The 26,483-nt window shown below is 41.7% G+C and overlaps 1 protein-coding gene across 3 annotated transcripts in view; it reads right to left on the bottom strand.

The window, feature by feature from the left end:
* Tslp (thymic stromal lymphopoietin) overlaps window positions 1-25,144 on the bottom strand; it is a 46,726-nt gene extending 21,582 nt beyond the window's left edge. The window contains exons 1-3 of one of the 3 annotated variants that reach the window (XM_087593522.1): window positions 25,109-25,144; window positions 24,391-24,497; window positions 19,774-19,812 (exon numbers count right to left, since the gene is read on the bottom strand). The gene's annotated coding sequence lies outside the window, so the exon portion shown is untranslated. Of the gene's footprint in view, window positions 1-19,773; window positions 19,813-24,390; window positions 24,739-25,108 lie in introns of those variants that run through there. The other 2 variants (XM_087593523.1, XM_087593524.1) reach the window with 2 other exon arrangements.
* Between the last annotated feature and the right edge of the window lie 1,339 nt (window positions 25,145-26,483).

The following is a 26,483-nucleotide window of genomic DNA, read 5'->3' as shown; positions in this document are numbered from 1 at the left end:
AATTTGCTCTGTCCTAATCAAAATGAACTTCACTCCTGAAAATGTTAGCAAAACTTTTATTGTGTAGTTTAAAGAATAACATACTCAAAAGTGTGTAAATAAAAAAGCTTACTCTAATCCAGGGGAATTTACATGGTTCTGATTCACATCCTACTAACCAGAGGAAAAGGCTGTTACCCATGCTGATAAAGTACTCATAGGAAGACGTGTTTTGAATTAGGTAGAACATGAATCAGTCCCAGGAAAATCCCAGGAGCCAGAATTAAGAGTCCTGAAAGGACCCAATCAGTTGACCCAACAAGTACCCATGCTAACAAAAACGGTCAGAGTCGAAATCTGTTGAAATGATAGGATAGACCTGTACAATAACAATATGTGATATAAGAACACACACACACACACACACACACACACACACACACACACACACACACAAATAGACCTGGCAATTGCTAATTCAGAGGAAGGAGAAATCAATGAATAAACCGATCATCTCCTCTGCCTCTAGCTGGACCAGGAAAGGGAAATTTGTGAGATAGAAAAGATTAAACTGATTTACATATAACTCACATCATTCTAACCATCTTTATATTCTTGTATTAAGAAAATAATTACTTTAGGTTCAAATAGAAGTTATTAGTACCTAGTAAAAAATTCAAATGGTACAAAATGGTATTCAGAGACATTTCTAATCAAATTCTTGGGTTCTTTTTTTTTTTGTCAATTCACTTTTATTTTTATTACTCATTTACTTTCAGTTCATACGTATGAGTGTTTTTCCTACATTTAAGTTTGTATGTCACATACATGTCTGGTGTCTGAGGAAGCCAGAGAAAGCCATTGGATCTCATGGGTCCAGAGTTTCAGACGGTTCTCATTCTCCATGTGGGTGCTGAGAACTGAACCAGGTTCTCCATAAGAACAGCTAGTATGTTTACATAGTAAACCATCTCTCCAGACTCTTAGCTCCTTTCTTAAGCAGAGAAATTCATAACCAATGGTAGATTATTGTGCATTTTTCTAGAGATTTAGTTCACAATTACTTACAAACGAGAGCATATTGAATACAGTCCCTTAACTCTGATCTTTTCCCTAAACATATAATTTTGGGATTATCACCAATGCTTATGAAATCGCTTCATTATTTTAGCAGGTTTTTAGTAGGTCATCTTGATGTTTATATTTTATCATTAGTACTTAGCCAATGCTCCACTAATGCACACCAAGTTTTCTTTGAGTTCTTTGATTCAATGTGTCTGCATGCATGAGTGTTCAGAGACAAAAGAACTACTTGGTCTCAAAGCCCAGGCCTGTAAATCGTGAGTTTGTGCAGAAGCAAGTATCCCGCTGTATATTGTGATACACACCCGTCCACAGACCAGAGTGGAGCTACTTGTCCTTGAGGTGGTCTATCTCTAAGATAAAGCTCTTGAAGTGGACTTGTGTGGTCAAAGGACACATGCATTCTCCATTTTACTACATAATGCCACGTCTCTCCAAGAACAGGCAAAAGAGTCAGAGACAGACCCATTCCCAATGCTAGGAGCCCCACAGGAATACCAAGCTGCACAAGTATAACATATATGCAGAGGATCTAGCCAGATCCATACAGGCTCCTTGATTGCCACCTCAGTCTCTGTGAGTCCCTATGAGTCCTGCTTACTTGATTCTGTGGTCCATGTTCTTGTGGTGTACTTTACCTTTCCCTCATTCAGTGGGATTCCCTGAGTTCCACTTAATGCCTGGCTGTGAGCCTCTAAAACTATAATTTATTGACATAAATGTTGAACAGAATGCCCAGGACCAATTTACTCACAAAATAACATGTTGAATGTCCCTTATTTTTATAGTTATGTGTATTCTACTGTGTACATTTATCATAACACATTTAATGGTCTTCTGCTGAGAAGTACTTTCTAATATTGATTAAATATCATTTCAATAAACACTGAAATGAATGCTTTTCATATGCATTATCAGAAATTGGGAATAATTTGAAATAATTGGAAAAGGCACAATATGTTTAATAATTTTGATGCATATTATGAATTTATCCCATTCAAATGAGAGGAACAATTTATAAGTAATTATATGAACTATATATGGGAATGCACTTGCCTACACAACCACTAAGATTTCATGTTAGTTGGCCTGATCAATATTTGATACAATATTATTTAATTATTTATTTGTGGTAAAAATAAAACAAACATGACATGCAATTTACTAGTCTAACCATTTTAACTTCACACTGTGTATAATTTAATAGTGTAAGTGTATTTAAAGTGTTTAACCTATCTTCAGAATTTTTCTTCACGCAAAAATGAAACTAAACACTAGGAAAACAGCTATTTCACTTTCATCTTATCCCTTGGCAATCACTCTTTTGCTCTCTGCTTCTATAAATTTGACCACTCTATATGTCAAATGTAGATTCCACCTACATATGAGGTCCCTGCAATAATTAACATAATCAAGACAATCCCTCACAGACATGCTTACACAACTTGATCTAGAAGTCTCCGATTGAGACTTTCTTTGTAGGTGACTCTGTATGTGTCAAATGGACAATTAAGATGAATCACCATACCATGATTTCTTTATTCATTCATATGACCATGGATAACTAAGCTGTTTATATATCTTGGCTATTAGAAATTTCTATTCTATAAACTAAGCAGATACATACTTGTATGAGATCCTCCATGCAGTGTCTTAAGGATATGCCAGTCAGGAACTGATGGGTCATATGGCAATCTTGGCTATAATTTTTTTCGCAAGTTCTTGCAGACCATTTCTCATAATGGCAGTGACCACTTTGCATTCCTAACAACATTTTCTGCAGATTTTAAAATCATATGGAATCTAAAAAAACATTATTTCTATTTAAAAATTTTCTGAGAAAAAAATCTACAAAACAACTTAAGACATGTATAACCAAGTGTCAGTTCAAATTAGTGGGAGGAAGTTGGGTAATTTAATAAATGAGTATAAGGTCTTCTAGATAGAAAACTAAAGAAAAATAAGCAAAAACTGTGAAAGAAGAAAAAAACTAGCTGATTTTGTATATGTCTTCACTAGGCAAGTCTTCCAGGTTTTTAAGACATGGAGTAAAGGTTATTAAATCCAACTATGTAAAAAAATTTAAAAGTCTTTAGAATTTTAAATTACATTTCTAAATTTACATATGTTTCTTTTAATCAGAATAACTATAAATGTTAGGTACTTAGTAAGGGATTGGTGGGAAGAGGGGTCTATCCAGGAAAGGGAAATAGAACACAGCACTATAAAGAGATAAACGAGAACATAGAATAGTGGGATGAAATGAGGGTGGCGATGGGAAAGCACATAAAGGAGGAAGTCTGGCGAAGGACATTTACTAATGGCTTCCAGAGAAGTTGAATGGAAGCCTTCTGCCACAGAAGCTTCTTCAAATGTATACATATATGAATAAGATTTAAATGGAGTCACCATATAACAGGGGAGACAAGGCCTTCAACTAGATATCTTATGACACCAAATAGAACCACTACCAGGAGTGGGTTATACCTTGGTGAGTCATTGGCCAAAGGGTCCCATAGTCCTCCATCAAAGGAAGCAAAACAGACACCAAAAACAGCATAGGCTATTGCCAAGGTTATTGATTACCTTCCAGAATCTGACCCTGGTAAGGTCCTGTTAAGACAATACGTTGTAGAAGCTGGAAAAATCAAGCTGGTGCCCAGCAAGGAGCTTCACCCCTACTGAGTAGTTCCTGCCGCTAAAAGATACTTCTCATGATACCAGAGCAGAAAAGTAATTGTCCGCATTATGTAGCTCTGTGACCTACAAAAGTGGTCGACTTATAAGACAGACTGGTTTAATCGTGGAACAAATGTTATGGAAATAACTGACCACTATTTGATTGAATTTAAGGCCCACTTCATGAGATGGAACCCATACCTGACATTGCTAAAGTGACCAAAACCTTGAGGAGAATAGATATGAGTCAATGGGGAAATCTGCTACTTTTATTCTGTTAGAGGAACATAGGGATAAAATGACCCTTACTGGCATATTGCTATACCCATAGATCAACACATCATTCACTCCTAATCACAGAAGTTTCTTCTTGCAGTAAAGAGCACTTAACACAGGGGACTCAGGACTAAACAGTGTAAAGAGAGGAAGAGACTTTGGAACCCTCTTCCATAAGTGGAATGTCTTCATATAACCCCTCCCCTCAAGGCTCAGGTAGACTTCTATGTAGAAGAGAAGGCAGAAGTATTATAAGAGAGATAGGATGGACTAGAGGGTGTACTGGCTGGTTTTGTGTGTCAAGTTGACACAAGCTGGAGTTATCACAGAAAATGAGCCTCAGTTGTGGAAATGCCTTCATGAGACCCAGCTGTAAGGCAATTTCTCAACTAGTGGTCAAGGTGGGAGGACCCAGCCCATTGTGGGTGGTGTCGTCCCTGGGCTGGTGGTCTTGAGTTCTATAAGAGAGTGAGCTGAGCAAGCCAGGGGAAGCAAGCCAGTAAGTAACATCCCCACATGGCCTCTGCTTCAGCTTCTACTTCCTGACCTGCGTGAGTTCCAGTCCTGACTTCCTTTGGTGATGAACAGCAATGTGGAAGTGTAAGCTGAGTAAACCCTTTCCTCTCCAACTTGCTTCTTAGTCATGATGTTTGTGCAGGAATAGAAACCTTGACGAAGACAGGGGACTTATGAATGGAAATCCGGGAAATGGAATAACATTAGAAGTGTAAATAAAAAATATCCAATTAAAAAGTAAGTCCAAGGCCGGTGTGCCAGTATATATTTAATATACTTGTGTTTATGTGAAAAAAAAAGAGAGAGATGATGGATGAGTTCAAGAATACAACTTCTTCCAGGTACAAGACTGATGAATATATGAGCTCACAGAAATTGTGGCAGCATGAATAAAACACGCACGGGTTCAAACTGGACAAAATCCCAGCAATGAGAAGTGGACACAGAGTCCCACCCCTAATGGAGAAGCTGTTTGCAAGTGATGCCTGCTGAGAAAGGGGAAATAAATAGTCTCTAGTAGAAGGTCCCTGAGTAGGTATGTCATCCTGAGTGAGGTAACTTAGACCTAGAAGGACATGCATGGTATGTTCTCATTAATAAGAGGTGGAGAAAAGTACAGAATACCCAAGATACAGTCCACAGAACTCAAAAAGGTTAACAAGCTGCAGGGCCCAAGTGAGGACTTTGAGGTTTTAAAAGTCCGTGTGTCATAACTGCTGTGCTCTCTGTGTCCTCATTTTGGCTCAAGGTGTGAGCTCGCAGTTGTTGCAGCTGCCGGTTGGCCTTCTTTCACTCTGCGATCATAAACTCTGACTCCCTGGAACTCCTTCTTTTAGAAGTTGCTTTGGTTATGGTGTTTTAAAGCAATAGAAAGTAACTGATGCATATACCTACCCATGATTCCTATGGACCACAGCAATGACTAGCACGGCACCACATCTTGGCAGTAATCAAGTGCTCTTTACTTGGATTTATGACTCCCCTAACAAGTGGAAAACATGTTTGGTACTGGAAACCTAGCCAAGTAGCTGAGACTAGTGTGGTAGTTTGAATAGGCATGACTCTATTGCTGATGCCAAGAAGTGCTTGCTGATGGGAGCCTGATATGAATGTCTCTTGAAAGACTCTGCCAGAGCTTTACCGATACAGATGAGGATGCTCGCAGCTAACCATTCGACTGAGCAGGGGACCCCAATGGAGGAGTTAGAGAAATGACTGAAGGAGCTGAAGGGGTTTGCAACCCCATAGAAAGAACAATAATAGCAACCAACCAGACTCCCCAGAACTCCCAGAAACTAAACCACCAACCAAAGAGTACACATGGAGGGACCCATGGCTCCAGCTGCATTTGTAGCAGAGGATGGCATTGTCTGACATCAGTAGAAGGATAAGCCCTTGGTCCTGTGAAGGCTCAATTCCCTCGTGTAGGGGAATGCCAGGGCAGTGAGGTAGGAGTGGGTGGATAGGAGTGGGAGAATCCTCATAGAAGACGAGGGAGGGGAAATGGGAGAGGGGGGAACCAGGAAAGGGGATAGCAGTTGAAATGTAAATACATAAAATATCCAATTAAAAAAAAGAATAAGTATGACTCTCATAGACGCAAGTGTTTGAACTCTTACCTTATAAGGTGTTGCCTTATTAGAGTAGGTGTGGCCTTGTTAGAGGAGGTGTGTCACTGTGGGGCTGGGCTTAGAGGTCTTCTGTGCTCAAGATACACACAGTCACTTTCTGTCGCCTGTGGATCAAGGTGTAGAACTCTCAGCTCCTTCTCTAGCACCATGTCTGCCTAGGCGTTGCCATACTCAGCACCATGATGATAATAGTCTAAGCCTCTGAAACTGTAAACCAGCTCCAATTAAATGTTTTCCTTTATAAATTGCCTTGGTCAAGGTGTTGTATGTAACATCAATGAAACCCTAAGATAGCCAGTGGATCCTGGAGGAGAGCCTACTACTGCCACTTTTTAAAACCAGCCTAATTCCTTTCTGTGTTCTAAATATTTATCCTTGTACTCACAGATAAGTGTAGCTCTTAACCCTCACCAAAGAAACTTCTTTCTGCAAAAGACAGATTAAAATGCAGAGAACAAGGGATCATATGATTCCCCATTTCCAACTGATACACCTACAACCCAATTCCTAAGGCTTATGGATTATTACAGAATAGGGGTAGAAAGATGTTAAGAGCCAGATGAACAGGAAATTTGCTATAAGATTCTGATTCCTGTCAAAGGAGTTACAACCACAAAAATCTCAACAACATGGCTGCTTAAACACGACATGAACACCACCCCTGCCAGTGGACATGGTGACATTAAGGGAGGAAGGATCATGGTCCTCAACCCTACACAAGAACCATGGGAAACTGGAGAATGTTGATAGTTGGAGAAATGGTCTTCCTCAGGAAAGAGTCCCCTAGTTGGTTACCCCATAACAAATGCTAATCACTGAGATCATATACATAATGTAGCATTACATGGACTCAGAGTCCGTATTTGTATATTTAGAAATACATATGTAACAATAATTAAAGAAAAAGTGGTTATAATTTTGACAGACAATAAGGGGCATCCACGGAAGGGTTAGAGAAAGAAAAGGGAAGTGGCAGATGATGTAATTGTTTTATAAGTAAATTATAAACAAACAAAACAAAAAGAAAAAGAAGAAACAGTTCTCACTGCTCTCGACTATCACTGCAAAGCACTGGGTCTCTCTGGTACACACCTGAGACCTGGTGTTGGGGAGGGAACAGCAGCTTACTGTTTGCTTAATTTCTACAAAATAAACTGTGTTGGGCAGGGAGAGAAAAGCTGTGCATGTGCTCTTAGCTTCCTATCCCAGTCAGAATACCTGCCTGCTGTGCGCTGCCGGGCTGTTGCCACCATTATGGACGCTAACCCTCTGGGACCGTAAGCCCAAACAAACCCTTCCTTCTATAAGTTGCCTTGGTCATGGTGTTTTATCACAGCAACAGAAAAGTAACTAATACTGCATGCTAATTTTAAAAATCATTTAAGAAATGTCGTAACAAAACGTATTACTTTCAGGCTGGGCCTGGTAGCATGTTCATTTAATCCCAGCACTCCACAAGCAGACGCAGGACTCTGTGAGTTCGAAACCAGCCTGGTCTACAAAGTGAGAAACAGGAGACCCAGGGTTACCCAGAAAAATCCTGCCTCGAAAATCCAAAACCAACCAATGAACCAACCAACCAACCAAGCAAACAAACAAAATAAAAATTCATTACTTTCTGGGCTGACTTAAATTATATTAACAAATAATGTATCCGGATAAATTAAACTGTGTTCTCTGGCACTGAGCTCTAGATACAAATGTTTCTTCAAAAAACCTTTGATAATTGTGGTGTTCTGTCAGGTGGAGCCAGTACTGTGAAGAGGCAAATGGTATCTACTGAGAATTCACCAGCTCATCACCAAAGGAACAAAGGACAATAGGCAGATCGGGAACACTTTATCAATGCTGCGGTTACACTGGGTTATATGTGATTAATCTTTGGTTCTGTAAGAGCTCTGAGAACCATGGATGGGAGATTGCAGCAGGGAGTAACAGGCTGGGATAAGCAACACCCTAGGATAAGGACAGATTCACATATTTGAATTATGACTCTGTTGCTTATTGTGTAAAATTGCAGCTGTCGTTTTAATTCTGCAATCCTATTTCCTTGTGAGTGGCAACAGACTTCAACATCTGAAGTATTGTGAGGGGTAAATGAGACAATAGTAAGCCCCAGGAAGGGTTGTGTTCAATGTTATTATTTGTGGCTCTCTTCCTACGACATGGTAGCTAGAAAACCTAGCTTATCGATGTAATTCTTCTATAGAGGCATTTGCTCCATATAACTACGGTGAACAACCATATGGACCACGTGCTCTAGAATTCAATATCTGAGATTCCTATAGGGTGGCAAGATGGGTCAGTGAGTACGGTTGCTTGCTGCCAAGCCTTATGACCAGAGATTAATTCCTGAAACTCACAGAACAGAAGGAGAGAACCAACTGTCGCACGTTGTCCTCTGACCTCTGAATATGCTCCCTGACTCACCTCCCTTCCTCTTCCTTCTAAATGATCAATAAAATAAAACTCTAAGATTTTACTAACACGTGAAACAAAACTTTTTCTTTCTTTCTCTCCTCTCCCCTCCTCCCCCAATGGCTAGAATTAAGAAGGAGTCCTGTTGGAGGGAAAGATGTTTTGTTGAATTTTCTAAGTTTTCATTTAAGTAAAAATAAGGACTTCTTCTGTATTCGTATGAATGGATATTTAAAGCTCACACAACCAAGTGATATTTGATTTTTAGAGCACACCTGTGGATTAGCAGCAGGGGTCTGGGTTGAAGAGAACCTTGTGAAAGTGAGAGCTGAGAACCACTGGGATGGGGTCTGGTCAGAGCGCTCTGACGGTAGACATTAAAGGTGAGTCACAAGCATTGTCCTACTCAGACTCTAACATGAGAAAATAAACTCTGTCACCATGGGAACCCTGAGCAAAGGGGAAAGGATGCAAAAATCACAAGGAAGTAAACGCCCACCTGCAATCCAGGGGTTCTCTTGGGGTTTTTTTCTTTTTCTTGCTTTTTATTCCTCTTTAGACATGAAAAAGAATTTTTAAAGAAAACACACATCCATGACTGGGCTAGCACATTTCTGAAGAATAGCAAATTCACCTCTAGGAGTAACAACATTGTCCTATTAGCATTTGTCATTTTAAAGGTGGAAAATATTTTTTTAGTATTGTGTGTTTAAAACACCACAATTAAGGGATTAATATTTATACACAAAGAGAATAAAGTAGGAAGAGTTAGCTGGTTACAGTTCCGGAAATGCATGACTCCTTCAGACTGACTTACGTATTAACTCGCCCTTTCTTGGGCAGTCTTAGACGGAACTCACAGATCTCCCCTTTTTCTTCCCTATGTCTTTTCTCCTATAAGCAAAGATCGAAAAATGTCCCCGAAGTGCAACTTCTTTCTGCAGCCTCTGCGAGCCTCATTATCTTTCATAGCAACTAAAGAGGGAAAGCATTCATCCTGAGGCATCGCAAAGCACAAACATGAGAGGACAGTGGTTGGAAGTCCCTCTCTAGAGCCCTTAGATCTCTGTGTATTTACTGTTAGCTAAAAACACTCTAAGGAAAGAGCAAATTAAAGTAACAATTGTTAGTTAATTAGCTGAAGTGTACTGTGAGTGGGTTTGCAAGAAGGTTTGTCCCTTTTGGGGAAGGGACATATTTTCAGACTGGAACATCCTCTTAAGGTTTGATGTAGTCTAGATTAGGGAGACAGTGTAGTAGCTCAAACGTGAACCTCAGCAGAGGATTGGACTGCTTTCCAGCAACTACGTTCCACAGCTCAGGACACCTGACACCCTGTCACTCCGTATCCAGGGGTTCCTATCTAATACCCTGTAACTCCAATCTCCAGGGGACCCAATGCCTCTGGATTCCTCAGGCCCCTGAACTCACCTGAGGGATTTGTTTGGGAAGAGGATAATCCAAAGGTGAAAGGAGAGGATAAGAGAGATAAATGGGAAGTGGATATTATCCACATGCCATCTCTTCATGTATGAAAATGTCACAATGAAATTCATTATTTTATATAATTAATACATTCTAATAAGATTTTTAAATAAAGAAAATATCTATTGCTTGTTGTAGCTTAGTTCTGGGACTAATACCTCAACGTTTTTAAAAAGGTGTGTGTATGTGTCCTATAGATACCTGATTTTTGATAAAGAAGCCAGACATACACAATGGAAAGAAGAAAGCATCTTCAACAAATGGTGTTGGTCTGATTGCATGTAGAAGAATGTAAATAGATCCATATCTATCACCCTGCACAAAACTTAAGTCCAAGTGGATCAAAGACCGCAACATAAATCAAGATACACTGAGCCTGATAGAAGAGAAAATGGGGAATAACTTTGAACACATTGGCACAGGAGACAACTTCCTGAACAGAACACCAACAGAACAGGTACTAAGATCAACGATTGACACATGGGACCTCATGAAACTGAAAAGCTTCTGTAAGGCAAGGGGCACTATTATAGGACAAAATGGCAGCTCGCAGAATGGGAAAAATTTTTCACCAACTTCACGTCTGACAGAGGGCTGATTTCCAAAATAGATAAAAAACTCAAGAGCCAGCTATATCATTCTTAGGCGTATCCTCAAAGGACATCCTATCGTTCCACAAGGACACGTGCTCATCTGTGTTCATAGTGGCTTTATTCATAATAGCTAGGAACTGGAAACAACCTAGATGTTCCCCTGAACCAAAGAGTGGATAAAGAAATGTACTAAATTTACACGGCGGAGAATTACTCAGCTGTTAAAAAAATGACATCATAAAATCTGCAGGCAAATGGATGGAACTAGAAACATTCATCCTGAGTGACATACAGCAGACCCTGGAAGCGAAGACAAACATGGTATGTATTGAATTGACTGGGAAGTAAAGCTCAACCATGATACAAGCCACAGGCCCAGAGAAGCTAATAAGGAGAGCTTAAGGGGAGGGCAGACACATGCATCTCCCTGGGAAGGGGAAATAAAATAGATTTTGCAGGTAGAGAGGGCAAATGGGGATGGGAGCAGGAGGGATCAGATGGGAAGTGAGGGGTGGAGTAAAGAAGTGTGGGGAGAAAGTACTGGAATTGGGGTGCACTTGCGGTGATGTAGGAACCTAGTGCAGTGGAAATTCCCTGGGATCTATGAGGGTGACCATAGCAAGGACTCCTTGTAATGGGGGTGTGGAGCCTGAACCAGCCTTCTTCTGTAACCAGAAAAGGCTTCTAGTGGTAAAACCGGGACACCAACCCACAAAAAACCCTGTGAGCCTACAATGTGTCCCGCCTACAAGATGTGCTGGGTAATCGTGGCACAGAACCTGTGAAGAGTGACCAACCAATAACGATCCATACCTAAGGCCCACGCCACTAGAGGGAGCCCATGGCTGACACTGCCTAGAGGGCCAGAAATCAGAGAATGGATAGTCCAGAGACCTAGGATGGTGCCAAAAAGACTGGCAATAAACAAAACAAAAGGTCAATGAAATGATCATGTTATTCTGCTATTCTCATAGATGGGGGTGTGACCATTAGAGTGGCTTCAGCCAGCAACTGATGAAGACAGATGCAGAGACCCACAGCCAATCAATCTGCACAATTGAGGGGGCCTAAGGAAGGACGAGAAGGGACTGCACGAGTCAGAAGGGTCAAGAACACCAGAAGGACAGGGCTCGGAGAATCAGCTGAGCAGGGCTAATAGATGCTCACAAGACTAAAGAGGCAGTTATGGAGCCTGCTTTGGTCTGTGCTAGGCTCTCCATATATGCTATGGGATGCTGGGATGCTGGGGAGAAGGGAGGTAAGTACTGGGAGAAGTGGAGGGAAGAGAAACTGGTTGGGATATAATATATAAGAGAGTAAATAATAATAAAGGTGTGTGTATGCATGTGTGGTGTGTTGAGTATCTGTGAGTGTGTGTAAATGTGAGTGTGTGTAAATGTGACTGTGTATGTATGTGTGTATCTGTGTGTGTGTGTGTGTGTGTGTGTGTGTGTGTGTGTGTGTGTATGTAATGTCCACAACCTTCACCTTACTAGGGAACTACTTCTTAATAATTTAATGGAATGTCTTACAAAATACAATCGTTGTGGTAAATATCAAAATTAGAATCTTTTATCCCACGCTAGTGCCAGCACCATAGAGACACATGGCATCTGCAGGGTATTTTCGTCTTAGTGGCAGCCGGTTCTAGTGTGTCACTGTGCCATGCTCCCTCTAGCTATCCTTTAGCACCAGCAGTCTCTACCCCCATTGCTAGCCGTCCTCTCCTGGCTGTCTCTTGCCAGCTGGGAACTCTCTGGTCCCAGCAACCCATTAAAATCAAGACTCAAAGGTGGGATTGCAGACTGGTACAACCATTCTGGAAATCAGTCTGGAGGTTCCTCAGAAAATTGGACATTGAACTACCTGAGGACTCAGCTATACCTCTCTTGGGCATATACCCAAAAGATGCCCCAACATATAAAAAAGACACGTGCTCCACTATGTTCATAGCAGCCTTATTTATAATAGCCAGAAGCTGGAAAGAACCCAGATACCCTTCAACAGAGGAATGGATACAGAAAATGTGGTACATCTACACAATGGAATATTACTCAGCTATCAAAAACAATGACTTTATGAAATTCATAGGCAAATGGATGGAACTGGAAAATATCATTCTGAGTGAGGTAACCCAATCACAGAAAAACACACATGGTATGCACTCATTGATAAGTGGACATTAGCCCAAATGCTTGAATTACCCTAGATGCACAGAACACATGAAACTCAAGAAGGATGATCAAAATGTGAATGCTTCATTCCTTCTTTAAAAGGGGAACAAGAATACCCTTGGGAGGGAATAGAGAGGCAAAGATTAAAACAGAGGCAGAAGGAACACCCATTCAGAGCCTGCTCCACATGTGGCCCATACATATACAGCCACCCAATTAGATACGATGGATGAAGCAAAAAAGTGCAGGCCGACAGGAACCAAATGTAGATCTCTCCTGAGAGACACAGCCAGAATACAGCAAATACATAGGTGAATGCCAGCAGCAAATCACTGAACTGAGAACGGGACCCCCGTTGAGGGAATCAGAGAAAGGACTGGAAGAGCTTGAAGGGGCTTGAGACCCCTTATGAACAACAATGCCAAGCAACCAGAGCTTCCAGGGACTAAGCCACTACCCAAAGACTATACAGGGACTGACCCTGGGCTCCAACCTCATAGGTAGCAATGAATAGTCTAGTAAGAGCACCAGTGGAAGGGGAAGCCCTTGGTTCTGCCAAGACTGAACCCCCAGTGAACGTGATTGTTGGGGGGGCAGTAATGGGGGGAGGATGGGGAGGGGAACACCCATCTAGAAGGGGAGGGGTTAGGGGGATGTTGGCCCAGAAACCAGGAAGGGGAATAATAATCGAAATGTAAATAAGAAATACTCAAGTTAATAAAGATGGGAAAAAAAATCAAGACTCAAAAGTTTATAATTTAGCCATCAGATTTATATGTTAAATTCTCATCCCACAATACATCCACACAATAAACTCACAACCAATTGCTAATGATATAAACCGACCACTTAGTTAAGATAAATTGACCTATAGAAATTCATCACTTAAGAAATATTCATAATTACCTGTGGCCATTTAAGGCCACAAAGATCTGGGTCGTCATTCTCTGCCTCCGCCTTGGTTCTTTTTTTCCCCCTCTTCTCTGCTGCCTTACAAAAACTTTGTTCCCTCTTTGCTTTTTTATTGTCCAATCGCAGAACTTGCCTTAACTTGTGCCAACCTTCACCTAGACATCACCCTACATACAATAGCATATTTTATTTTCTGTCTGGTACAAACGTTTTACCTTTGGTTTCTGCTTGGTTTTACCTTGGTTTATCCTTTAAAAACCACTGTACTCTTTATTTTATCATACATGTTTTAAGTGTATGACATTTCCTTGCATGCTAGGGATTGTAAAGAAGACCCTATCAATGCAGAGTAAACTCTTCATCGCTGAATAGTCCTCCCAGCCCCAAAGTCTGTGACTTCTTTCTTTAGCATTATACTTGGGAAATAAATATATTTGTCTGAATTCTGTTCTAATAATCACAGCTCTTAAGCATTTTAAATGTTTACATGTGAGATTTTTCTGGAATATGTTTTGATTTGAGATAATAATACATTATTTTTGTAAAAATGAGTGTATCACCAAGTGCATAGTAATCTATATTTATATACGTTACGTAACACATCATGTTTTTATTGATATAAAATATCTGATAATATAATATTTCCTGGCTTATCCAAGTTGAACATTTGTATCATATTGTTTTTAACTCTCTAATGTCGTAACATGTGTTGTAACAAATTTTAATGTAGAATAATTCCATGTGAGCTCTACTGTGTTGAATGCCTATACCAGAAATATGAACTACAATAATGAAAATAAGTCAGTTAGATTCTCAGAGATCTATGAAAAGCATAACCCATTGAACATTTTTTTCCTGCCAGGGCTAAATGTCATTTTTATATAACATTGATTTCTGGATTTGCCTCCTGCAGGCAGGCACAGGATTACTAAGACAGATGTCATGTGTGTTCCTCTCCAATAAAGGAGTAGTCAAATAGGGGAATTTCTGTTCAAGTCTGAGTGTCTGAATCACAAAACTGATGCAAAAATAAAATTTACTTTTAACCAATAGTTTCTTGTAAAGCATCACACCAAGTAATCAAATAAATTGTTAAACATGTTTCATAAATTTAACCTTCAATTGTTTGAGTCATAAGTTAAAAAGTTATAAGACCGTATTTTAGGATGTGCTAGAATCATGATTTATTAGAAAACATGAAAGACGATTGACTCTGGAGTGTTATTTTTTTATTTATATCCATATTACTAGGGTATTAAAATGTAATTTTAATTTCCTGAGCAAAACACCAATGGCTTATGCTCTAAGATCAAGAATAGACAAATGGGACCTCATAAAACTGCAAAGCTTCTGTAAGGCAAAGGACACTGTCATTAGGACAAAACGGCAACCAACAGCTTGGGAAAAGATCTTTACCAATCCTACAACAGATAGAGGCCTTATATCCAAAATATACAAAGAACTCAAGAAGTTAGACTCCAGAGAGCCAAAGAACCCTATTAAAAAATGGAGTACAAGGGTTGGGGATTTAGCTCAGTGGTAGAGAGCTTGCCTAGCAAGTGCAAGGCCCTGGGTTCGGTCGCCAGCTCAGAAAAAAAGAAAAAAGAAAAAAAAATGGAGTACAAGGGCTCCAACTGCATATGTAGCAGAGAATAGCCATGTTGGGGCACCAGGGGAAGGGGAAGCCCTTCGTCCTGCCAAGGTTGGACCCCCATGCAGGGGAATATGGGGGGCAATAAGGGGGAGGTATAGGGGATACCAATATGGGGGGGGGAGGAGAGGGAATGGGGGCTTATGGACAGGAAACCGGGAAGGGGAATAATGTTTGAAATGTAAGTAAAGAAATATATCTAATTAAAAAAGAAAAAGAAAAAAACGGGGAACAGAGCTAAAAAAAATTCTCAGCTGAGGAATATCGAACAGCTGAGAAACACCTAAAGAAACACTCAACATCCTTAGTCATCAGTATGTTTTGCAAATCAAAACAACCCTGAGATTTCACCTCACACCAGTGAGAATGGCTAAGATCAAAAACTCAGGTGACAGCAGATGCTGGTGAGGATGTGGAGAAAGAGGAACACTCCCCCATTGTTGGTGGGATTGCAGACTGGTACAACCATTCTGGAAATCAGTCTGGAGGTTCCTCAGAAAATTGGACATTGAACTACCTGAGGACTCAGCTATACCTCTCTTGGGCATATACCCAAAAGATGCCCCAACATATAACAAAGACACATGCTTCACTATGTTCATAGCAGCCTTATTTATAATAGCCAGAAGCTGGAAAGAACCCAGATACCCTTCAACAGAGGTATGGACTCAAAAAAATGTTGTACATCTACACAATGGAGTACTACTCAGCTATCAAAAACAATGACTTCATGAAATTCATAGGCAAATAGATTGAATTAGAAAATATCATCCTGAGTGAGGTAACCCAATCACAGAAAAACACACATGGTATGCACTCACTGATAAGTGGATATTAACCCAAAAGCTTGAATTACCCAAGATACAATCCACAGACCACATGAAGCTCAAGAAGAAGGATGACCAAAGTGCAGATGCTTCACTCCTTATTAAAAAGGGGAACAAAAATATTCATAGAAGGGGATATGGAGGCAAAGTTTGAAGCAGAGACTGAAGAAACAGCCATTCAGAGCCTGTCCCACATGTGACATATATATCTCTACCAAAACTAGATAAGATTGATGAAGCTAAGAAGTGCATGCTGACAGGAACCAGATATAGATGTCTCCTGAAAGACACAGCCAGAGCATGTCAAATACAGAGAGAAATGCTAGCAGCAAACCATTGAACTGAGTACACGACCCCAATTGGAGTAATTAGAGAAAGGATTGAAAGAGCTGAAAGGGCTTGCAGCCCCATAACAACAACAATGCTAACCAACCAGAGCCCCCAGGGACTAAAGCACAACTCAAAGACTATACATGGACCCATGGCTCCAGCTGCATATGTAGCAGAGGAGAGGATGGCCTTGTTGGGCAGCAATGGAAGGAGAAGCCCTTGGTCCTCTCAAGGTTGGACTCCCAGTGTAGGTGAATGTTGGGTGGGGGTCGAGAAGGGGAGGTAGTTGGGGAGGGGAACGCCCTTATAGAAGAAGGAGTGGGGTATGGTATAGGAGGCTTATGACCGGGAAACTGGGAAAGGGAGTAACATTTGAAATGTAAATGAAAAAAATATCCAGTTTAAAAAAAAAAAAGATAGACTTTAAACTTGCCTCCTCCCTTATGCACAGGAAGCTCAAAGATTAAATTTTGCAATTGTCAAGCGTATTTTAAAGAAAGAATGAAACAATGAGAAAATCCACAGTTACTTTTTGCTAAGTATTCGAATCTAATTTACAAGCCCACATCTCCACACTTCCCATGTATTTTACAGGTGCAAATGGCTGTTGGGCAGCATTAACTTGGCTGAAAGTGAATCTGAATTTGCGGGGCCAGTGATGCTACAGAAGAGTAAATGAGTGGCCCAGCATTCCAATTAATGACCACTGATTTTTTTTTATTTGGAGGAGCGATGGGTGCTCCCTCTCCCCCCAAAAATGTAATTTAAATGACTACATATGTTAATTGTGAAAATTTTATAATAAATAAAAAGCATAAATAAACCATTTAATCTACACTGCTCACAATAGTTTTGGCCATATTTCTAAGGCTACTAATGAGTAGATATCTTGGAGTCACACTAGCAAAATTATATGATATTAATAATATATCAATTGATATTCTAAATGCTATATTTTGTATTTCCTTATAAGGTGATCTTAGTGGTTCTGTAGCAATCCACATGTAGCCTGTAGGTATTGCAATTTTCAGAACGTTCAGGCTGCTCTCAGTATTTGGTGAAGCCCTGTGGTGATGTACCAGGGTCACTGGGTGTGGAGATTAGTCTCTGGGGTCATTGCGTCAGGCAAAACCCACACAGAAAGCATCTGATATTACATTTCAATTCCTCTGAAGCAATTTTTGCATCTGTTACATGAATGTCCGTCCCACCCCTCCGGAGATCCAACATGGCCAGTGTTTTCTCCAGGGACTAGAAAGAATTCTTTTGGCTAGTTATGCCCGAGAACAGTAACAGAAAATATCCAGTTTTCTACATCATTCACTGTGATACTCCATGAAAGGGGAAAGTTAGGGATTCTTTTTCCGGGAAAACTTATGGGAAATTCCACTGATGGGCTCAGGATACCAACAACAAGTAGAAAAAGGGTTGGATACCAGAAGCCAAAAAATAAATATTGTCCATTTAAAGAACAAAAATAAGTTACGTGGGTTTTCTTGTTTTTTGTTTTGTTTTGTTTTGTTTTGTTGTTGTTTTCTAGGTAAGCACCAGACAAAGAGGTTTGTTAGGATTTAGGAGCCATGTGTGGTGAGCTAGACCGTGACTTAAACATGAGAACTACGTGCTCCCAACATGCACTCTGGGATCAGCTGAGGGAAACCTGTTTATAGCTCTCGTCTTGTGCTCCTATCTCTTTATAAAATAGTGTTTGGGTTGAAGAGCTCAGCTTCAGATGCATTTAGACACATTGCCCAATCGAACTCTTTCAATTCTCTAGTAATTTGTCACTACAATCTTTTGAGGCGTGCTACGCTATCGCTATGCTGAAGACCTGTAATTTTCTACCTTCTTGTTCCTTTCCAAGAACTTATCGTTGTCTACGCTACAACAGTCCATCTTACTAGCATGCGCTACCCCATCTCCAGTTCTCAGAAGGTCTTGCTGCTTGGCATGAGCTATGCTGTGTCTTGGATCTGGCTTTTCCAGCCATGCCTGTCTTAGGCTCATCCTACTCTTACCCCCAACTCTTCCTCTTTTATTGGGGCCTTTCTATTTGTTTGTTTGTTTTTTCTTATTCGTTTTACATCCCACTCACTGTCCCCTCCCAGTCACCCCACACACATAATGCTTCCCCCTCCCCTCCCCTTCCCCCAGGTATCTCCCTACTCTGGCATATCAGGTCTGTGAGGCTAGGCACATCCTCTCCCACTGAGGCCAGACAAAGCAGCCCAGCTAGAACAACATAGCCCACAGACAGGCAACAACTTTAGGGATATTCCCCCCCCCATTCCAGTTGTTGGAAGACACACATGAAGACCAAGCTGCATGTCTGCTATGTATGTGTGGGGAGGCCTAGGTCCAGCCTGTGATGTTCTTTGGTTGGTGGTTCAGTCTGGACCTTTTCTTAATCCTCTAAGATATTGTGGTATATCCTTGTTCATTATGAAATATTTTCTGCTACTTTCATTTTATTGTCAAACTTCTGAATAAAAACCGATGCCTTCATGTTTTTCCCATATGCACTCTTGAAGCCTTCATAACCAAAATTTGATATTAAATTGTTTTCTTGATAGTCAAAAATGAATCAGCAGGGGCTTTTCTTGGAAAGAACTTCTTGGAGGCTAGCGCACTGACCATCATACTGTCTTTGGAACTGTGGGTCTTGATCACTTACAAATTCTGTACAAATGATTACTTTTGCTTTGCATTTAATAATAAGTTTTGAAGAGCTGTTGGTCTTTAGATCAGGTCAAAACACCAAAGGAGTTGGGTTTAGACATTAGTACAGGATGACAACAGGGTGCATGTACTTACCATCAAGGAGCAGAGGTGATCAAGGAAAAGCAGGTCCTTGAATGTCTTTATCTGTGGGCGGCCTGAGGTGCTGCCCATACAGGGAAACATCTTCCCCACTCAGTTAATCCTTCCAGAAAATACCACCACAGGCTCACCCAGCATCACATCACAGTTGATTCCACATCCAACCAAGTTTGTCCATTACAAATTCATTCCTTGTCAACCCGATAACCAAGCAGAGATCCTGGGTCATGCTGAGTGTTCAGATGAAGACAAGAAGACCCTAATTCTGACGTAACTGTTTTAACAATATTGAAAATGCACTATTCTTCCCCCAGAACAGATGGAAACGTCCCTTGAGGAATACTTACTCCTTTAGTATACCATGACTCAAACGCAATAATATAGATTTAGGACACTCACTACTAATGTTCCCTTGGTCTGTCTTCCATTCCTCAAGAGCTAGAGTGAAGAAAACACAAGTGATTGCTTAAAATGTGTACTATATAAGCGAAAAGACATCCTCTAACTTTTACTTTACATTTGTTTAGGGTTCCAGTCTGTGGGATAGTATACACATTACAGTGCATGTACAGTCAGAGGACAACTTATAGGAGTCTGCTTCCTCCTCCCGTCATGAAGGTTCCAGGAATTAAACTTGGATCGTCAGACTAGGAAGCAAGGGCCTTTACCTGCTGAGCCATCTTGCTAGTCCAAAAATGTATTCTCAACCCAGTACAACAGAACTGTCCACCACAATTATACTTCCCATATCTGTAACTGGTCACATGGGCACATGGATGCTTTTAACCAACTGCCTTCCACTGCCCATTCCACATGCCCTCCGTCCTGCTAATCACCTTGACAGGTCTTGGTTCTTTACTTGCAGCATCGACCCACATAGACATTCTTAAGAGCTGATTTGCTCGTGATCTCTCCTGGATTCGATTGCTGTGGTTCCTTATCTGTCCTTGATCACAGGGTATGATAATAGCAGGAGTCATCCTAAAAAAATCTCTGCACTTTGCATTCCTTCTTTCCACACATAATGTTTCTTACTTTTATTGTGGAGAATCAGTCCAATTTCCCCTTAGTAAATGAGATCAATCATACATCCTAACTCTGTAATTTCTTTCTTAGGCCTGTTGAGTCAGAGGCATCAGGTGGCTAAAGTAGCCAAGGGGAAGTCTTAGCTTCTAGTTCAATGGAATGTTTGCTGTGTCTCCTGGTAGAAGCACTAAGTGCTAGGTCATCAGAGCAAAAGTTTTGACAGTGAGTCAAGTAGGGACAATTGAGTGGTACCTTTTCCTCTTCTAGCTATATGAGAAAAAAAAGTACCATGTATTGGTCACTCAGAGCATATACAGTCCTCTAGAAAACTCTTCTGCTCTCTTCTTCACCTGCCTGCCTTGTGGGATTGAGCAACTGCGAGATCCTTGGACTTCCATTCACAGCTGCTGCTGACCATTGTTGGAAGTTGGATTGCAGACTGTCTTTTGAGGTGGAATGACACACCTCTAATCTGGGCCACATCCTCTGCTGGTGGCCTATATATAGAACATGGAAAAAGGAAGCTTTTGCTCTGGATCCCTTGCTCTTACGCTCACTGTCAAGTCCATTCCTTTGCTGGCATTAGAGCCTACATCTTCAGGATTCCAACGTATTCTGAAGATCAGCTGAGGCATCCAGCCTCATGGACTGAACAACTCCTGGATTCTTGAACCTTCTGTTCATAGGCAGCCATTGTTTCCAGACCACAGCCTGGCCTAGTAGTCTAATCTGGCTTTGAACTCCTGATTCTCCTGTTTCTGCCTCTGTGGAGCTGGGATGGTAAATGAATACCTCTACCCAGCTCAACTTTAATGGCCCTGCCTTGGACTAGATGACTCAGTGCAGAGGAACAAGATTCAGTTCCCAGCAGGTGTTATTGGTGACACTGACAGAAGCTTATACTGGAATGATGTGTCTCTAACTCTCACTACACTGATAAAAGGGGGAAATCTGACCAAAGACACACAAGGAAGATGTCCTGCAGAGATGAGAGTAGAGACTAAAGTAATTCTCTACAAGTGATGGAAACCTCAAAGATTGTCAGCAAGAAACCAGGGAACAGCCTGAGGCAGGCTCTCCCTCATAGCCCTAAGCAGCAGTCCTGTACCAACACCTTGACCTTGAAGGCTATGAGACAACAGATGTCTGAGGCTTAAATCTGAGTTGTGAAGCTTCATCATGGCTGCCTCAGGGCTCAGATCATAAGCAACATGCTCTCAAGTGCGGGTGTCACTAACGGCTAGTCAGACCCATTATTTCTCCAAGGCTAGTGACTTTTTATCCATCATTCCCTCCCAGTTGTGATAGCATAGGAACAATCATATCATTTATAGATGAGGCATCCTTGTCTTAAGGGTCCCAGAGGTCATGCCTTGTGTCCCGGTGGTGTAGGGAATAAGAAGATGCAGTACCTGAACTGAGGTCTCCTGACTTGAAACCTTGAGCCTGTGACCATGGAGCTACTGAGAGCAGCAACAGAGCTAGGCCCAAACAGTGGGTCCCTCCTGTAGCAAGAATTTTGGTCTCTTCAAATACACAGTTATGTTATGTGAATGTTTTAATTTTAATCCCAGGTGAGGGGTAAGAGGCTGCTTCACAGCAGGTGATTATGATTTGCCTCTTGCTCTAGCAGGGGTGTGGTTTTGCCTGCTGCAGATAGCTTCTGCAAGTGTTCAATCCTTGGAACTTTTGAAAGGATATAAGGAGTGGCCAGCATGTGCTCTGAGGAGGCTGCTGCTGGTGGTTACTAGTGCTGCAGGTTTGTCAAGTGGTCATGAGCAAAGAGACTAGAAGAAGAAATTGGAGCTATCCTAACTACAAAGATTGAACTTGCCCCAAGAAACAACCATGCCCCTAAATAGCAGGAAGTAGTCTAAAGAGATCTATGCTCCCTTTCCTCTCTAATCTCCTTTCTCTCCTACTTAGTGTTGTGGAATTGGAAGGGATTAGGGTGGAATAGGGGTTTGAAAGGTGATAGATATAAGAACTCAATAAATAAAGCAGACCCCCCCCGAAAAGAAAATCTTCCAAAAAAAAAATCAAAGCTGTTGTTGTTGTTGTAAAAATATAAAAAATAAAAGTGCTGTCTTTTATCTCCACTAGGTCTACACCACATTGCTCCAAGATATCTTCTAGATATCTTAAGTCTCAGTCAGCAAAGCCTCTCCTCCGTTTTGCTCCATCCCATATTACACTGCCGAAGACCTCTCTCTGAACCTGGCAGCAATCTCTCTACCTATCTAGTTCCCAAGGCAGGTTTCCATGCCAGAAAAACACATCCCAATTCTGTGGCAGCCCAGTGTTTCCAGCCGCTGCACTTTCCTACACTCAAACCGTCACATAAAAGAACATATAACACAATAACCTTTGACCCAATTGATAAGATATAATTGCCCACCTAAACATACAAAGCCCAGTATACATCCATCCCTTAAGAAAATTAATAACAACCTGTAAATACACAGAGCAAAATCTTAATGTCAGCTTCATTTTCTCTCTACCATGACTACCCTCTCTGTCCCTCCTGTTTCTCCTCTTTCTGTTCCAGTCTTCTCCTCTTCCTTCAGTCTTTTCTCCCTCCCATCCTTCCTTCTCCTCCAATGACAGGCCTCCTTCTATCCTGTACCTGCCCTCACCTGTACTTTACAAATTCAATGGGGAGAAGGTTCTGGTGAAGTCATCTGAGTCCTGAGTAGGTGACTAGGCAGCTGTCCTTGGGGCAGTGGAATTAGCATCAAAATACAGATAACTCCAGGGCAAACCACAACATGTTGTCATAAAGTTGATGCTATTTTTCTTTAAAAGGCCCATTTACTATTCTATCAAGCCAGTTGCTTTGAGATGGTGGGGAACATTGAAAGACCAGGGACTTCAATGAAGATGACAAGCTTCACATTGTAGGCTATGAAGCAAAGCTCTTGATCAGAAGCAATGCTGTGTGGGATAACACCATAATAGGATAAAACATTCAGCAAGTCATGGGTTGTAGTTTCCCCAGAAGGACTATGTACATAAAAAGCAAATACACACCCAAAATATGTATCTATTCCCACAAGGCCAATGTGTTGCTCATTCCCTGACTCAAGTGATGTGAAACAGTCAGCCTGCCTCTAGGTTGCTGGTCACCCTGAAGAATGAGTTAGGGGGTCATTGTTGGTCTCTTCTGGTGGTCAGTTTAGCACCCGGGACTAGATGTAGCAAGGTCAGTATAAGTCTATGTCGTTGAGTGCATGCAAAATGTCCACAACTGCCACCGTGACCACATTGTTAATATGCTTATTGGGCAATGACAGGGGTTGCCTAGGGAAAGAGATAGACATCCTATCTAACTAGATAGGATTCATTAAAAAAAACATCGATTATGAGTTCTTACAAGACTGAGGTTACCTTCTGATGAACATTTACATGGAACACAAGTATCTTTCTGTCAGTTGCCCATGTGCAAAGATCTATCCATATATAGCCTCTCAAATATCTTTTCCATAGTTTTTCCAATCATGCTTTTTCTAATTCCCATTAGGGAAAGAGAGCATCTTCAGGCAGACCATTGTTTATAATCCCATGAATCAATATATGATTACATAACTAGCTATGTTTTTCCTTCTCTCTCTTACTTTTGGTTTCACCACCATGAGGGACTGTGTCTGGTAAAGGGACCCCTGACACCTTCTGGCTAAGGTTACTCCATAACATTGCTAGAAGGCACAAAGCCTGCCTGAGTGTCAGGTTATCTTTTCTCTCTTTTAAATGAACCCAGCAAGGCAATGACCAGTTAAAAGCCCTTAGAGCAGTTTCTGGTTTCTCTGAAATTTGTGGTCAGGATTGAGTCTAGGACTCATATGCCTCACCCACCCATTCCTGCCCCAACATTCACCTCTAGCTTCCAAATTTCCAAACCTTCTCTATCATGGGAAATACTTTATCATATCAAATGGAGTCCAAAATTAGAGGGCTACAGGCCATGTTCAAGACCTTTGGCATGAAACTCACCCGAAGGGAAGCGCTTCTATTCAGAAAGAGGTCCTTGAGGCAGTCCCCCTGGATGGCTGGTGGGTAGCCCTGATGACTCTGATATGCAGACTCAGATCACTTGCCCACTTCCAAGAAAACCAGGAAGAGAAGTCACCCTTCCTCCATTTCCTGCCATTATAGTCCACCATGTGTGAGTCTCTCTAAGCCAGGGCCCATCAAGGACAGTTCAGCGCCTTATCAGATGACTCTGATGAAGAGAACAGTCCTAAGGACCGTCCTATTGCAGATCCTGCTGCCCTAGAAAAGGCCTTACAGGAGATTCGTAAAATAATTGCTTATTTAGTCTTAGCAGCATACTCTGGCCCCAACTAATCTGACTTTCACACACCCCCTTTTTCATTGCACTTCTGGCAGCCTTCCCCTGACCCCTCCCTCTACCACCCAGCAGCTCTACAGAATCCCAGACTCAGCTGTGGGTCCAGATATCCAGAGTTTCTGGCTAATGTCTACCTGGTCACCCGGGCTAAGCTTCTAAACTAGAATCCTTATCAGATTGGAGACTTAGAAGAGCTCAGGCAGGTAGTCAGTGAGAATGGCATTCATGCCCCTTGGACTAAATCTTTCCTCCAAAGTCAAATTGCTGCTTTAAACTTGCTCCAGGATTGGGAGACACCAGCAGTCCCTCTCTAGCCAGCTGCTTTCCCCACAATGCAGCGCTCTCTACAGACACCAATACCTCCAGCAGGTCAGGGGGGATCCAGGCTGAAATGGTATCACCTGGGGCTATGATGAGCTTTTTTGGTCAGAGAGCTTTTTCCAAGGGAGCCCAGCAAGCAGCCCAACCAGCAGGATTTACGACCAGTTGTGCTTCTGTGAACTTCAAGCCTGGGACAGAATCATCCTGCCCTCCAGTTTACGAGACACTCCCTCCTCCCTGCATTTCCCTCACCAAAAGCTGGAAGAGACTCTGGCTATTTAGTTCTAAGGAATGAAAACCAGCTCAGAAAGAAAATTTTCTGACCCTGCAGCCAGGGGCCTCCTTCTGAAAAACATCATTTGGGAGGGGATGGCTTCTGAGCAGGCTTGCCTGCTAAGGCCTCAAAGACAAACCCCCAAGGATAGGTGGATAATAGCCACTCAGGGTATTGAGACAGCATCCCATCAGACCACTTCCATTGCTCAGGGATTCCCAGCAACAATTAAAACAGAGGGGTTTGCGTTAAATGTGGCAAAAGGGACCCTTGTAAGACAAGTGCCCTAAGGAGTCCCCCTCCACCAGAAATGCCACCACGTCCCAAGACAGTCAGTCCTCTGTACTATAGAGACTTCGGCTGGAGCAGAGATTGTCACTTCCATTATGACAAGGGTGGCAAGCCACTAGAGCCTTTAAACTTAAAATGGGACAGTCCCCAGCCCTGACAATAAGAGGAAAAATGGCTCCAATAGAGGCTTCATGGGTTTCCAGCATCTCAGAAGGCTCCCCCCCCCAAAGGTTACCATATAAATATCACAATCCACTTAAATGCCTCGTTGATAAAACAATTTTAAGAAACAAGAGGTCCCACAAGACTGGGAATTAATTCCCAAGCCTCAGCTTCTAGGCCTAGGAGGTTCTCTCATGCCTTTACCACCAAACAGGCCTGCAAATGGGAGAACCCTGACAGGTCTAGGGGCATGGTATGTCCTCTTGTGGCCAACATCACCACCAGTCTTTTAGGAAGTGCCCGGAGGCTTGGGAAGTTACTCTCACTAGTCAGCCAGAAAAAATTACAGTAGGGTAAATGATTATACCTGTAGAAATAATATACTCATAAAAACTTTAAAACCCCTCTCGGTTACCCCCAAATCTAAGGGCCACTGTTAAATGTTTGGGTCTGGGAAATCGCTGCAAAAACCATTCAGACCCTGATCTCAGTCACATAGGGATGGTTTGTTGAATGCCACACCCCACAACTGACCAATCAGGGACACAGGTCAGACTCAGGAGCTGACCTTATGTCAAGATCCTATAGAGCTTTTTAAGCCTAGATCTACAAACACCTGTGCCAAGTTATTCTACCAATCAGGATTGAGGGATGGGGATTTCCTATAGGAACATGTCTTTGTTGTAC

The sequence above is a fragment of the Rattus norvegicus genome, chromosome 18 (assembly GCF_021556685.1).
Source record: "Rattus norvegicus strain SHRSP/BbbUtx chromosome 18, alternate assembly SHRSP_T2T, whole genome shotgun sequence".
In the NCBI taxonomy this organism is placed as follows: domain Eukaryota; kingdom Metazoa; phylum Chordata; class Mammalia; order Rodentia; family Muridae; genus Rattus; species Rattus norvegicus.
This window is presented reverse-complemented; position numbering and strand designations above follow the sequence as displayed.